This window comes from Scaptodrosophila lebanonensis, unplaced genomic scaffold, assembly GCF_003285725.1.
Source record: "Scaptodrosophila lebanonensis strain 11010-0011.00,11010-0021.00 unplaced genomic scaffold, SlebRS2 tig00000053-arrow-pilon, whole genome shotgun sequence".
Classification (NCBI taxonomy): Eukaryota; Metazoa; Arthropoda; class Insecta; order Diptera; family Drosophilidae; genus Scaptodrosophila; species Scaptodrosophila lebanonensis.
Genome location: NW_022060548.1, coordinates 3,891,024 through 3,906,504, shown reverse-complemented (window position 1 = coordinate 3,906,504; position 15,481 = coordinate 3,891,024).

Here is a 15,481-nt window from a genome sequence, read left to right as displayed (position 1 = left end):
AGCCATAAAGTCAAATGCTTAGAATGAATTGTGTTTATTGTGTTGTATGATGTTGTAAAGCTGGTTAAATTTTTTGTTCATGACCTGTTTTTATGGATTGCATTTTATAAGCGTAGCTGTATACTTATGTTAACTTTTAATGAGCAGCGACATTTCGGCTTGTTAACAGGAGGCAACAGAAGACGGCAACAGCCCGAAATGTAAGGTGTTTTTTTTACATTACTAATTAGGCTACAAGTTGCGTGAATAAAGAAGAACATAAGAAGATTTGCAAAGAAGGAAGGATGATGGCATTAATTCTTTCCACACCCTGGGATTTTAATTTTGAAAAAGTTAACAAATAATTTACAAATATTTAAGCATAAATAAATAAATTTAAATATTAGACTAGCAATGCAAGGAAAGGAAATGTCAGGAAATTATTTTTAAGTTATTTGTCTTTACAGTAAAATATGATCCTGCAATTAGTTGCACAGAATCATCTCAATGTAGACTATTGTGTACCTTTCAAAGATAATAGCAAAATCATGACACTAATCTTCAAGGTACTCTGAAAATCTTCAACACTAATGGGTGCATTGCAGGAAAATAGTGAACGATATTGAGTGCTCATTTAGATTTCTTTAAATAAATATCGTAACATTCTTATTCAGCTTTAAAAACTTATCTTGTATTGTTTGCCTTCTGTTTCACAGTACAAATATTTTATATGAAAAGTTTTTAAAACTGATTTTGAGCTTTGTAATTTATAAAATCTAAAATTATATTTTGGCTTGTTTTTATAAAAAAATAATTTCTTTATAAACCGAACATAGAGTTGTTTTATTTTTCTGAACGATTTTAATATATTCATGAATCTACCTTAAAGGGCTTTTCTTGTCCTTTGGTCACCAGGGAGTTAAGCTTAGGTAAAGCAAAAGTTCAGACGCATTTCATTTAAAGCACATTGACCAAATAAGAGCGCCAGGCCGGCCTGCAAAATGTTTGCCATGATGTTTCCAACGCTCACGAAACTGCCTTCAAAAGCTGTCAAGTTAACAATCCGCACAACACAGACGCCTGTTCATGTTGCTCTGTTGTTGCTGTTGCTGTTGTTGTTATTGTTTCTCTTGACCATAGTATCGCTTTCGTGTCCCTTACCATATCGTTCGCATCCTCCTGCTGCTGCTGCTGCTTCTTCTTCTTCTTCGTCTTCTGTCGGTTAATGTCATTATCAAGATCTTTTGCATTTAATCTGCATAAACAAATCAAATAAGTAAAACCCAGCCGCGCAAAAGTGGCGCAGAAGTCACTTGGGCAACAGCCACCGCCGCCGCCGCCGCCACCACCAACATAGCCACCATCCCCAGGCAGTCAGTCAGGCCATCAGGCCGTCAGACAGACAGTCCAGTCAGTCATTTAGCCATTCAGTCAGTCAGTCAACGGCGCGTTGGCAATGCGGTAATTGTTGCTCGTCTGCGTCGTTGTCTTCGGCGGCTTCTTGGCTGCTCCTTTTTCGTGAACTTTAGAGATGAGTGCGTAACGTGCTCGTGAGGCATATAAACTCACAAGGAGTTCCTAACAAAACTTCTTGGACATTCTGTGTAATTACTATACTTAAGCTATTCGCATATTCCTTTATCTCATTTGGTGTTCGTTTTTCAATATTAAAATGTGAAATGTGGCACGGAGAGTAATTTAAACAAGAAGTATGTGGAATGCGTTTCAAATAGCAAACTACTTTAAGATTGTTTAAAAATTGTTAAAGTGAATCTAATTCAAAACCGGAATCAGAAATATTCTATTATGTTTGTGAATTTTCTATAAAAATTAAATAGATTTTATAAAACTAGAATTTAGAATTGTAATTGTATCTAATACTATATATTTTATATTGGCAATTATTTCGATACATTTCTTTTTAAAATTCGCTTAATCTATATTTTTTATTTAATTTTGACAAATTCTGAAAAACTCTCTTTAACAGTGTAGATGACTGCTTAATAGTTTTGGTAAACATGTTTCCTTTGCCAAAACATTATAAACAAATCAAAGTGGTATACTTGTAACAAGTACTCGAATAACAATTGTAAGCATAGGATTAGTTGAGGATTTAATTTGTTCCTCCTGAGTGGACAGGAATTATCATGACTAAAGCATGATTTACAATTCAAAGTTATCATAAAATTTGATTATTTTCCAAGCCAAGCCAAATCTTGACAAAAATAAATGAATAAATAGTATTACTTGAAGCCAGAAAATTGAAATACAAGTATGTTGGTTTAACCTTTAAATTTAAGCATAACAATTATTAGTTGAGGATTTAATTTGTTCCTGAGTAGACAGGAATTATCATGACTAAAGCTTGATTTAAAATTCAAAGTTATCATAAAATTTGATTATTTTCCAACCCAAGCGAAATCTTAACAAAAATAAATGAATGAATAGTATTACTTGAAGCCAGAAAATTGAAATATGTTGGTATAACCTTTAAATTTAAACACAGCTTTAATAACTACGTATCATTTGTAGAAACGCGATAATATCTACAAAATATTTCATCTTTTTACAGTAAAAACCATTATATTTCAGTTCTAGGATATATTTGAATGAGGTGCGTGATCTGCACGAACACAGACCTATCTGTAATGCCGCTTTTTAGGTTTTTGGATCATCGCAAGCGTTTGGGGTTAGTGTTGTTGTTGGTGTTCTTGTTATGCCTCTTGTTTTTGGCAACTCCAGCAACACATGCAGCGTCAAATTAAGTAGAACAGCAGTTGGAAGATTTAACAACTGCTGCAACTATTTGTCTGTGTGGCACAGCTCTAACCAAAAACGCTTAACTTAAATCTACAGCCACCGTAGCTCTCATATGCAGCTTCAGTTTCTGCGACGTTGCGATAATGACCACCTATAGAGCGCACGCAGCATTCCAAAAATAAAAAGGAGAAGAAAATAATAATAAAAAAGTAAAAGACAGAGCACATGAGAAATCTCAGCCCAAAAGAGGATTTACACACACACACACACACACACACACACGCTCTTGTACGAAGCCCTTTAAACCAAATGGTTGTACATGCTGCGCGTTGTACTTAAGTTAAGTTAGTTGTTGTTGTTAATGCTGTTGTTTTTGTTGTTGCTGTTGTTGGCTGATCGTCGCCGCTTGATTGCGCGACCTCGCTGCATTTGAACCTTTGAAGATGCACGCAGCAAGTTCGTCCAGCAAGTCCGGCAAGCGAGTCCCTGGCCATGCACTTTTCATAATCTTAGAAATGCCCAGCATAATTTCCTGCTAGGAGAGCGGATAGGCAGGAGGCTGGGCAGGAGGGACCAAAGCAAGTTGCTAAAAATTACACGTGAGTTACGCTTCTTTTTAAGTTCTTCACAGTCCTACTTCTTTAAACTGTACTGCCACAGCAGAATATTTTAAATGGAAACTAAAATGGCAGCATAGAATGGGGGTTTTTGTGTTAAATATAACTTGAGGTATTGATCCAGCTTTTTATGTGGACTATAAATGGTTCATATTCTGAAAAATCTACTGCTATTCCAGACACTACTCAGCTCACGATTTATACTTTCTTATATGAAGATTCTTTTTTAGCTTATTCTTCTAAAAAAAAAATCAATAATTAAACAGCAGGGACTGCTTTTTAAGATAATAAAATATTGTTTTTGTATTGGTTGATAACGAAAGTGTATTAAAAAAACAAGAAGACTCTTAAAAACCATACATAAAGACAGGGCTTCGAATTGTTTAAACTAAAACCGAACGATTGCTTGTAAGACCAGCTCTGAAGAAAGTAAAATGACTTAACTGCCTGAACGTAATTTTAAAATATTTTATTGGTGTGATAAAATTTTATAAGATTTTAATTTAATAAATCAAAAATGTGCCATTGAACAAATACTTGAAGATTATTTGAAAGAAAAACGTTATTTTGGAGATATAGAATTTATGTCTATATGTATCTATATTAATTTAAATTCTTAATTAATCTGATAATTCTAAGAATTACACAGAAAGAACTCTGAGAAGTACCTTATGACTATAAAGATTTTTTATTAAGAGGTTCCACTGCACATTTCTTTGTGTGTGTACTCTGACAAGTATTTCGACTCACCATGCGGCAACTCACGTTCGCTCATAACTTCTCATATACAGGTGTGTGTGTGTGTGTATATAGCTATACTATGTTCGTATGCATTTATGTGTGTACGTGTGTGTATATCCAGGCAGTCGCTCCTTTTCGACAGTCTTAGCTGCTGCTGCTGCTGCTGGTGCTGCTGTGGCTTAATGAAATGCATTTTAGCCAAGTTTTTCAATGATGTTGTTCATGTTTGACTTCCACAACAGCTTCGTATTCGTATTGGGCTGCAACTTGTGAGTTTTTATTGCCTTCTACCCTCTTTTAATGTTTCAATATGAGCAAAGTTTACGGATGATCAATGATTGTTAGCGTAGCGTGTGGCCAAACATAAACTTGGACACGGACACGGACACAGGCAGAGGCAATAAGTTGCAATTTGTGGCGGTCGAACAGGGATCAGAAGTAAAGAAGAAAAATTAGATACAAGCCTACAAATTGTATGGGGCCTAAAAAAACTAAGTGCTTGTCTCACAGTTGTTAGAGAATGCATTTGATTTTGTAGTTGAGGTTACTCTTCATATAAAAGTCGAAAGAGTTTAGTAAATGCTAACCAGGTAAGATCAGATCTTTGAAACTATGTTTTTTTTTTTTTTTTGGAAACCAATATTTGGGGGATATGTATTTATAATGATCATCAGTCAATTCCGAGATGCCATGTAAAGAAAGTATTTATGAGAAATTAAAGATCGTTTGAGTTTAATGTAGAAGTAGTTATTATTTTTAAAAGGTGACTAATTTCGAAGTTTTTTTTCGTTTACAGACCATTAAATATAAGTTTGTCAACTACAACTACAAGTGGTTTTTGAAAATATAATGAAATATAATATAATTAAAGAAACTTTTAAATGGAAATACGTGATCTTTAATAGGTTTATTAATGTCTGACTAATAAAGAAGCAAATTAAGAAATTTATACATGGATTTATATTATTCTGATTTATATCGTCCATTTTTAAAGTTTTTCAACGAACAGCGCACCAGAAACGAATTCCTCACAATGTGTGCTGATTTTTCTGCTTGTCCAAAAACTTTTTGACATATTTCGATGATTGCCCTTCCTCTCTCACTCACATTCAGGAATACTAAGGACTTTGTTCAATAACAGACCCGGAAAACAACTTTATAATACGACATACAATTATCATAAGAAAAATCTATCACATAATTAGGTCTTACCTAATGTTTGAATTCTGTAAACAGTTGAGGTTTTAAAAGCTGCAAAGGGCAACTTTTTAAACTTTTGATGGCTATGAGACGTTGAAAGTATGAATTCTATTAAATATAATAATAATTCGAATTCAAACAACATAATTTCAAATGACATTTTAGAAATGAAAAATTACTTGGAGCTACTACTCTGGGAAAATACATTTTGCTGCACTTTCATCTTCATACAAAATATTGCTCATACGACGCGTGACTCATTAACGCCTTGCCCGCAATCACACACAAACACACACACACACAGAGACAGTCACTAAAACACATACTTTTCGCAACAAGCCCAAATCGGCTGCAATCACACGTACTATACACACAACGACTTTTAGCCTCTGGGCAATCTGTCAACTGGCGTCAGACGATCTAAGTCCGCAGACAACAACTCAAGCCGAGCCTGAGCTTAACTGAAAAGTCCGCCACCACAACCACCAGCACCACCGCCATGTAGAGTAAGAAGACCTAAGGCGCTTTATACCGCGTTACGCGCCTGCCATCGTGGTCGTGGTTGTGGATGCCGCTTGGTGACGATGAACTACGACTGTTGGCAGTCGAGCTGACTGTCGCCACAATGGCTATCAATTGCCCAAAAGCGTTGCACAAATTGAAACGTTTGACTATATTTGGGTCAGTTAAAGTGATCACATTAACAAGTCAATAGGAGTGCAATATCCTTTTAGGGCATCGCACGTCAACAGGAGTAACAGTTGGTGGTAACTGCTGCTGCTGCTGCTGCCGCTGCTCTTTCTGTGGCCATTGCTGTTGTTGTTACTTCATCTCTGGTCTCTGCTGGCGTTTTGAGGTTTGCCGGTTGCTCGTTGCAGATCGCTGGATGCTGGTGGCTGCTAGCTGCTAGCTGGTGTCGCCAGCCGGGTGTTGACACCACCAGCTAGATTGATGTGTACTGGTTTTGGTTGACCGAAAGGTGAGTAGACGCAGCGTGAGAACTGGTATGGGTTGGGTGCCCTAGGGATTCCGATAGCACACACATCTGTCTGCAACGCACTTGATAGGGTTGACAGAATGGGAACGCTTATTTACTTGTATATTTAGAAACCCATATGTGTGTGTGTGTCTGTGCTCAGATAGATTCAAACAGGAGCTGATTTGTAGATTTATATCACCAGTATATCCGCATGAAGAAAGTAATTGGATAGCAGTAAACTCCACAAAAAAATTTAATTACAGATTTATATCTGTAGCTTACGGATTAAAAAGTAAAAGAAACAGTATGACAAAAAAGGGCATAACAAGTTTAAGGAATTATTAAAAACATTCAATTTTCTAAAGCATTATATTGCAGGCGTGATTGTAAATATATTCAACTTTTTGAATTCCTATTAATCAACTAAATTCAAATATTTTATTATATTATACTCGTACATCGATCAAATTTGTATAATGATTATAATTAACAATGAGAAAGTGCATAAGACATCTACTTAGATATAATAATAATATGTTATTAACCAAGTCTACATTAAGCAATTTTTAGCTCAAGTTTTTGATCTAAAGTTGGAAAAATATCAGTATTTCACCCACTCGACAGTTTTGGCATCGATATACAATAATACTATTGATAGTTAAGAAGAGGCAGGAATCTGATAGTTAATACTGCAACCAATAAGATACTTTTAAATTAAGAAATATAATGGTTGAACAGCAATAAATTTATTCAAATAATCCTAAAAAATTGCTAATAAAACCGGAAAGAATGCTACGTAAAATACTCTAGGGGAGATCAAAAAAATATAATAAACTCCTGTTGCCTGAGGGTTAGGAGAGTCTATATACCAAATTGGTTCAGTGTGGGCTCAGCCGTTTCCGAAATCCAGGCGTTGACCCAGACAGACGGACAGCCGCTACATAAAAGTAAAATGTCGAAATGTCTATCTTTGTTATTATTTATTAAAATCTCATATTTGCAATTAATGTAATTTAGCAAAGTCCTCCTCCGCCCCGATCCTCGTGCCAAATAATGTGGCCGTTACTGACCTCTAGTTGATATTTTAGCGCGGCACATACTATAACCTTTAGGCCGTTTAATCTGACAATGGAAATAAATAAAAGAATTAACATTTATTTTTAAAGTACAAGTACAGACACGACGAATATGTAGTATGTGAGGGCCAGTAACGCGCCCAGAATGTGGCCGTTCAACGATGACGGCGACTATCAAAACCGCCCAACAATGATGCACGCCTAAAAACCACCAACACACACAAACACATGTGCAGTCTGTAGGACTCAAGGAAGACAAGAGCATGTATGAAGCATTTTTGAAACATGCGAATTGCTTGTACGTGACACGCAAAGCAAAGGGAACGGCCGAAAGGAGTAGATGGCGACGGCGATGACGATGACGATGGGGCTGTGGTTGTGGCTGTGGCTGTGGCTGACACAGACGTGGCATGGAAGGCGCTGGCACCCAAACACAATGAAAGAAAAAAGATGACCATGTCCAGTCAACCACTTAGCCATGAAAGCGGTAACTACATGCAACGCTGCAGCTCAGTATGTTCAGCCAGAAGAGCAGAACAGATGAAGCATGCGCTGGTACATGCCAGTCTGGACGGTCCCGACGGTCCCGACGGTCTCGCGGTTGCTCGACGGTTCCGACGGTCCGTCAATCCGTCGCTCGATCAGTCGGTAGTACGGTCAAAAGCAAAAAGCCAAGGTAAAGGTAAAGTACAAGGAATGTCTTGCCACATGCAGCAGATCCAGCGTACTAGCCACAGTGGTAAGGGTCCAACAAAATATAGATGCAAACGTAAATGGTTCAAAACATTAAGCTGCAGTCCATAGAATTTCTATACTCGTACATTCGGAGCTAATATAATACAGAAAACATAGGTTTGAAAGATTGTTAACAAGCGCATCACACAAATATACTATAAAGAGATAAAGCCAACATATATACATACATAACATTCTTATTATTATGTGGCAGAAAGAACCCCATTTTGTCTCTGCCAGATGCGAAATTAAGCTACTGGGATTTCTTTGTTTGTAAAATTTTAATTAGTAGAGTAAAAATTAAATTTAAAATCAGATTTACATTTGTAATTTAAACAAAAATATGATTACTTTTTGTAGTGCTTATACTCACAAATATAGTTTAAATATTATCTTTAAATCAAAAGGATTTAAAAAAAAGAAATTTCTTTCTGTTTCCTGCTTCGCCAGTGTTGCTAAAAACAAATTTTTGAGTCATTTTCCATGCCTTTGCCACATTTTCTTGCTAGGTTAAGAAATTCGACAGTTTCTCGATAGTAAAACGTTTTTAAAACTGTTATTTAATCGGAATTGAGCGATCTTGATTTTTTTTGAGTGCTTTAAACGGCCTTGTATTAGAACAAGAGAGAACGCTACAGTCGAGCAAGCCCGACAGTGTAATACCCTGTACCCAGGTAAACTTCCGTCACTGAGTTATATGCGCCCATAGCAGCAACAAAAAGAGGAAGAAGAAGAGCGAACTTGTTGCTGCAGTTTGTGGGGGTTGTACTGGCGAGAATTTGTTTCGCTAATAACTTTTCTTAGAATTGACCGAATTGAATTGAAATTTTGAACAACAGTAGACAATTATATATAAATTATGTGTGCAAAGTTTGGTTTAGGTAGCATTTGAAATGTGGACGCTATTGACGAAATTCTGTAGCGGGGGAAGGGGGGGAAAATTAAAAAAAAAAAATAAACTCGTCCTTACTCGGACCTAGGAGAATCTGGATGCCAACTTTGGTTATTCTAGCTTTTATAGTTTCTGAGATCCTCGCGTTATACAGACGGACGGACAGACGGACGGATAGACGGACGGACATGTCTAGATCGATTTCTCTCGTCATGCTGATCAAGAATATATATACTTTATGGGGTCGGAGATGCTTCCTTCTGTATGTTACATACTTTGCACAAACCTAATATACCCTTTTTACCCTACGGGTACAGGGTATAAAAATACTTGATGGCCTTTGTTTGGTAACATGTTGGTGCATTCTGAACTAATTTAAAAGTCCGTGCTATTTCTCAAATAAAATGAATTCAAACGGTTAAGGGGTTGGCAAATCTGGCTCAGTTCGTTACTAAGAGGAGTAGAAGTAGTATATCGGTGATTCAAGCGTGAAGGGTGCCTGACATAGAGAAAGGCTTAGATACCCTATACTATTTCTTTTACATATATATATATATATATATTTTTATACCCTGTACCCAAAAGGGTACAAGGGTATATTAGTTTTGTGCGAGTGCACATGGAACACACAGAAGGAGGCTTGGTAGACCCCACAAAGTATATATATTCTTGATCAGCATGACAAGCCGAGTCGATATAGCCATGTCCGTCTGTCCGTCTGTCTGTCCGTCTGTCTGTCCGTCTGTCTGTCTGTATGAACGCAAGGATCTCCGAAAGTATAAGAGCTAGAATAACCAAACTTGGTATACAGATTCTCCTGAGACCGAGAAAGGACGAGTTTGTTCATTTTTTCTGATCCACCCCCCCACTCCCCCCCCTATTAACGATTTTCTATAACTCCCGTAATTCTTGGAATTTTGAACTAAAATTTGGTAGTCACATTAGGTTAGTTATTATATAACCGTATACCAAGTCTCATTATGATAGAATGATCGGAAAGAAAGTTATAGCCATATAACCAGGCCCAATGCACACATACATACATATGTACAAGTACACAAACACGCATAAGGCACGATTCTGATGTAAATGTAAATGTATGTATGCATGCATGGAATATTTTATATTTAATTTAGTTAATTAATTAAATTAATTTAGTTAATTAATTAAATTTAATTAATTAATTAATTTAATTACTTTTTTGTGGGGTGGTACAGGGTATTTAAGAGTTGAGCCTGCTCGACTTTAGCATTCCTTTCTTGTTTTTTATTTATTCGTCAGCTGGTAATCCAATTAAATATATAATGCAATGGTATGTATCAAATTAAATGGATTCATATTAATAGCTATACGAACTGACAATGAAATAGTAATTTGAACAATTCGTTTTTCAGTGTATATCAAAAATATATTTTTAAAATATTTTCAAATTTAGAAATTAAATATTACAAGGCTGAAAGTAAATTGCTTCCGTGTTTTTTTATAAATATTTTCTTGCATTGGGTTTTTTTAATAAAATTATTAGAACAGACCTAATTTAAGCATTATTTGAAAGCTGCGAAATGAAGTAAAAACAGGCTTTACGTATTTAAATTCTATTAGGTCTTCACTAAATTAAGTCCGTTAAGACTGAAATGTTTCATGTTGTATAGGAGAAATTATTAAGAGCAGTAAGTAAATGTCTTGAAATAAACTGCAAGAAAATGTTTGCTAAATAAAAGTAATTTTGGCCCACTGTGCGTCGCTTTGCTTTGCACACACACACTCACAGGAAGAGTTTGGGCGAGCGAGGCAGGCTCAACGAAATTTATTTGGTGATGCTTGAGCGAAGCGTGAAGTCGACTGCTGCAGAAGCTGAAAGCTGCACATTGCGGTCGAGAGCAAAGGGTCTGCAGCAACAGCAACAGCACCAGCATCAGCGACAGGAACAACAACAGCAACAATAACAATAAGAATAACATCAGCTGGCAATGATCAATTTAATCGTGCAAATAATATGCCAGTTGGAACAATAAGTAAATATGTAATAATCTCTGTGCCATGGTGCCATATGAAGAAGCGCTATCGCAATGCAAAGATCAGAAAGTGTGTGTGCATTTCTCAGGAACTGCCTGAGAAGCTCTGTGAACGAGTCAGAGTGTCTTTCACTTTGTTGTCTTTTTGCGTATGACAAGTGCAATGGACGAGAGACCGCCTTCGCCATCGCCTTCGCCATCGCCATCGCCACCGTCAACGAAATGTATGCCATGAAAATTACGCTAATTTTGAGCCACTTATATTGGCCAGGTAGTCGTCAGCCGACCAGACGACCAGTTAGCCAAGTCAGCCGGCAACATTATCTGGACTAATCGGCAGAGTTGAAAAGGCAAACAGCTTGCAGTTTGGCAGTTAGCCGCATTAAACGCAATTACATGCTGCTCAGTGTCCAGCGAACTAACCAACAAACCGACCAACCAAGCGACCGATCGACCAACCAGTGCGTGCTTACGAATATATACTCGTATGTATAGTATATGTCGGTAGGTATTTATATCCAGATCCAAAGATCGCACACTGTTCCAATTTCCTTCAATTTAATTGGCCTTTACACCAAACTCTGTGCCGCTGTGCGATCCTTTTGGCCAACACGTCGCGCGAATCACTCAAATGTCACCATAAATTCCGCGCATGCGCACACATCGGTATGCCTATTTTTGGGCCGCAGGAAAATGAGCCGCATGTCAGTCTCGACCAAGATGTCGTGTCTTCGTTGGCCCAACTTGACCATATCAACGCGCAAAACTTCAGTGATGACGAATGAATGCCTTTGTTACAATTTTCCATGTTATCCATACACGGAGAAAAACAACTGTGTTTCGAGACTCAATTTAACGGTCCATAAAAGATGAAATGTGGATTGCATGATTCATGACTGTCAACAATTCACATAAATTCAAATTTTTTTAAAATTGTTGTTATTTTGCAATATTATTCTATACTTTACAGCAAATAGAACCTTCGGTATGAAATTTGGAACAGATATTTTTCAAAGCAGTAACTGTGCATCATATATGTTAAGAAAATATGATTAGGCGGTAATATACTATACGTATATAAAAATAAAATATACTATATGTATATATGCATATAAATATGACAAAAATATCTACAGTATAAAATTCCTAACAGTATAAAAAGTTCCCGAGCCGATTTCACATTGAGAACGCGTTGAAAATTAATTGAATATCAACTGGAGCGAAAAGCAGCTCTGCTGCCTTGAAGAATGCTACTAAATTCTCAATATATTTATAAAATTCTCGTATATTTCAAGTTATGTTGTATCGACAGCACTATTTGTTGATTTTCTTATAAATAAATAAATAAATGTTACTTGTTATATAGACAAAAGATAATAGATAATATATTTTGGATGAAAGTGAAATGAATTGATACAATTACATATATTTGGAAAACTAATTTCCTCAAGACATAGACCATATTTTGGAAAAACTTCACTTAAATACCGAAATCACATTATTATCTGCATTCGAGATAAGAAATAACTTTATCTTAAGCTTTAAACTGTAATATTTTGTACAGCCTGAAGGTCTTTGTTGCTATGGCATTAAAATAACATGGCAATTTTATATTAATATTAAGTTACAATAATGAAAATAATTATATAAATGAAGAGAATATTTCACAGACTATTTTCCCCCAGTGTATTTACTGAGCACTCTTGTTGGGTGGGTTGGCTGTTTGGACTGCTTGACGATCTCATTGGCCTGGCAGATAGCGTTGGTTTTGTGTTGGCTGCCTGCTTGTTTGCGTGCGCCTAGGCGCTTGGCGCTTACCACTTTCCCAATTTGGGAGTGGCTCTCATTTATGCCGCCCCAAATCAGACAGAAGTGTGAGCATCCAATTAGCCATAAAGTGTGATGGAGCTAATTATGGTTATACGGTTAAGGACATTTCATTTCCATATTTAACGACTTTGATTTTAAAAATTGACAGAAACTTATCATGATTTTAGAAGAAATTCAAATAGAGACTGGTTTCTGCAAACTTTTACCCAAAAATGGGTGAAATTGTCATATACTATGTATGTGGGAGGTGTGTTCTTTCTTGTGGCTGAAGCATCTTTAAAACGTATAAAGAACTAATTTTTAGGCGCTAACAATGACAACTTAAGACGAAGCGAAAAAAGAGAAGAGGTGGACATTATTTAGAGAGTGGAGGTTAAAATTCGACTGTAACAAATTGTGTCTATTTAGGGGTAGTTATTAAAGCAACACTTTTATAAAAGTGAAGGAAGTGAAAGAATCAACGACATGAATTGCCAACAAAACAAATAAAAATGTTAAGAAATAACGTACTTGAAGCTCGCTAATCACATACATTCCACTCCATTCAGCCAATAATATGTTGCTTCTAAATCAACGCATATACTAGTATAAGAATAAAAGAAACAATATGAAAAATACATGAATTATCATTTCATTTTATTTGAATTGAGATTGAATGTCTGAGAAATTGCTTACAAATAACTTTTGATTTTCCTCTGTATTTCAGGATTCACAACATTTGTCAGGTATTCTACAATAATGGTTGCACTCACAGCAGCCAGAGGCTCCAAGGATCATGGAGCCGCAGAGCAAGAGAATAATCAGCACTTTCTTCATCTCGGTTTGAATGAATAGTAAGCATTGTTATGTGTTTTTTAGACCGTGAAGAGGAACTTAAAATCATTAACCACGCACTTCACATAACGAATGCGATTTCATGCAATTGGAATACTACTCTTAAATAGTTTACATTGTCTTTAAAAACAATATTCATAAAAAAAACTTGCAAGCAAACTCCATAATTTCAACCTTTGACTGCTGGTGTCAAAATTACTCATTTTAATGCTTTCTATCCCCTAAAAATTATGTTAATACTCTTAAATAGTTTACATTGTCTTTAAAAACAATATTCATAAAAAAACTTGCAAACAAACTCCATATTTTCAACCTTTGACTGCTGGTGTCAATATTACTCATTTTAATGCTTTCTATCCCCTAAAAATTAGCGCCAATTTAAGTCAACTTTAAATCAATTACATGCATTCACAACTGGCAATCAAAGAGCGCAACATGACTTTAATAACGCTTTAATATGGATTTCCATCAATCAATTGAAACGGTAACGTTTGTAGATTTCCAATTATAAATGTGGACACGTACGAAAACAACTTCGCAAAGTTGCTTGCCATCGCAGAGAACACGCCTCCCCAATGCGATTATATCACACAAATTTTTGCACACACACACACAATTACATGTACATACAAATATATAGACACTTACATGTATATACTTAGTTGGATGTAAACTTGATGTGTGAGCCATTTGGAAAACTGAAAGTAAACTGAACAAATTTTCACGCACCAAACGCAGGTGCAAAAAACTATGCAGCCTATTAATTAGATCACAACTATATGGCAACGACGGCCACTCCAACAATTTGAGAGAGTGACTGAGTGACTGAGTGAGCGATTGAATGGATGAGAGTACGTGCGTGCTAAATGTTACAACACAGCCAGAAAGGCAATGTCCATAACTCCAATTGGTTTGTGAAGCTGACAAATCGAAATGACAAGTCTGGGTGCGCCGCCCCATCTTTATTCGAAGTGCCAAAGGAGGAATAAAGAAGCATTTAAAGTAATAAAATCTATAACAAGTTAATATATTAAATGTGTCCTTAAATTTATTTAAATCTCACTCTGATAGCAAATCACATATCAACCATTCTATTCTTCAAAAAAAAAAAATAAAGAGGTAGCCTAGTCTATATAGTCAATCATATGCTCATGGTTTATAAATCGGAGTCGTGGATTGAAAAGCGGAAAACAAATTGATTAAAATTGTATGCCATCATACAAATATGTTATTTTTTACCTAATTCTATATTTATTTAAAAAATATTCGTATTATTAAATACATTTCAAATAACTTATAACCTCTTTCTACAGTGAACTTTTAACTGTTAATTTTTAATTTGAAAGTTCAAGAGTTTTTTAGCGAAATCAAAAATTAGTCTAATATGTATTGGTATGGTATTCCTTTATTTATTTGCCTACAAATCTTGACTTTCAAGAGCACAATAATGGATTACTGGGGGATTGTCCTACAATAACAATTAACAATTATTTCCATAGTCAGCCACTAAGGGAGCTTATCTATATTCGCAAATCCCCATTCAATGTATTCGATATTGCGAAATCCGTCAACAGACATAGCCCATTTGTGGTGAGTATTAATCGAATTCAAATGCTTACTGAACTGTGCGTTCAAAGATCTCTTTCCCATACGAGAACATCTCCATAATATTGATTTCATCCATAATTGAATTTAAGCAACAGCCATTAATATTTGCGATAATGCATTTATGCAGTTGCGGTTGCGAAATCGCAACAAGTTTGGCAAAATTAAAATAAATTAATAGCATTAAAATAATTCGGCACATATCAAACAGATTTAAT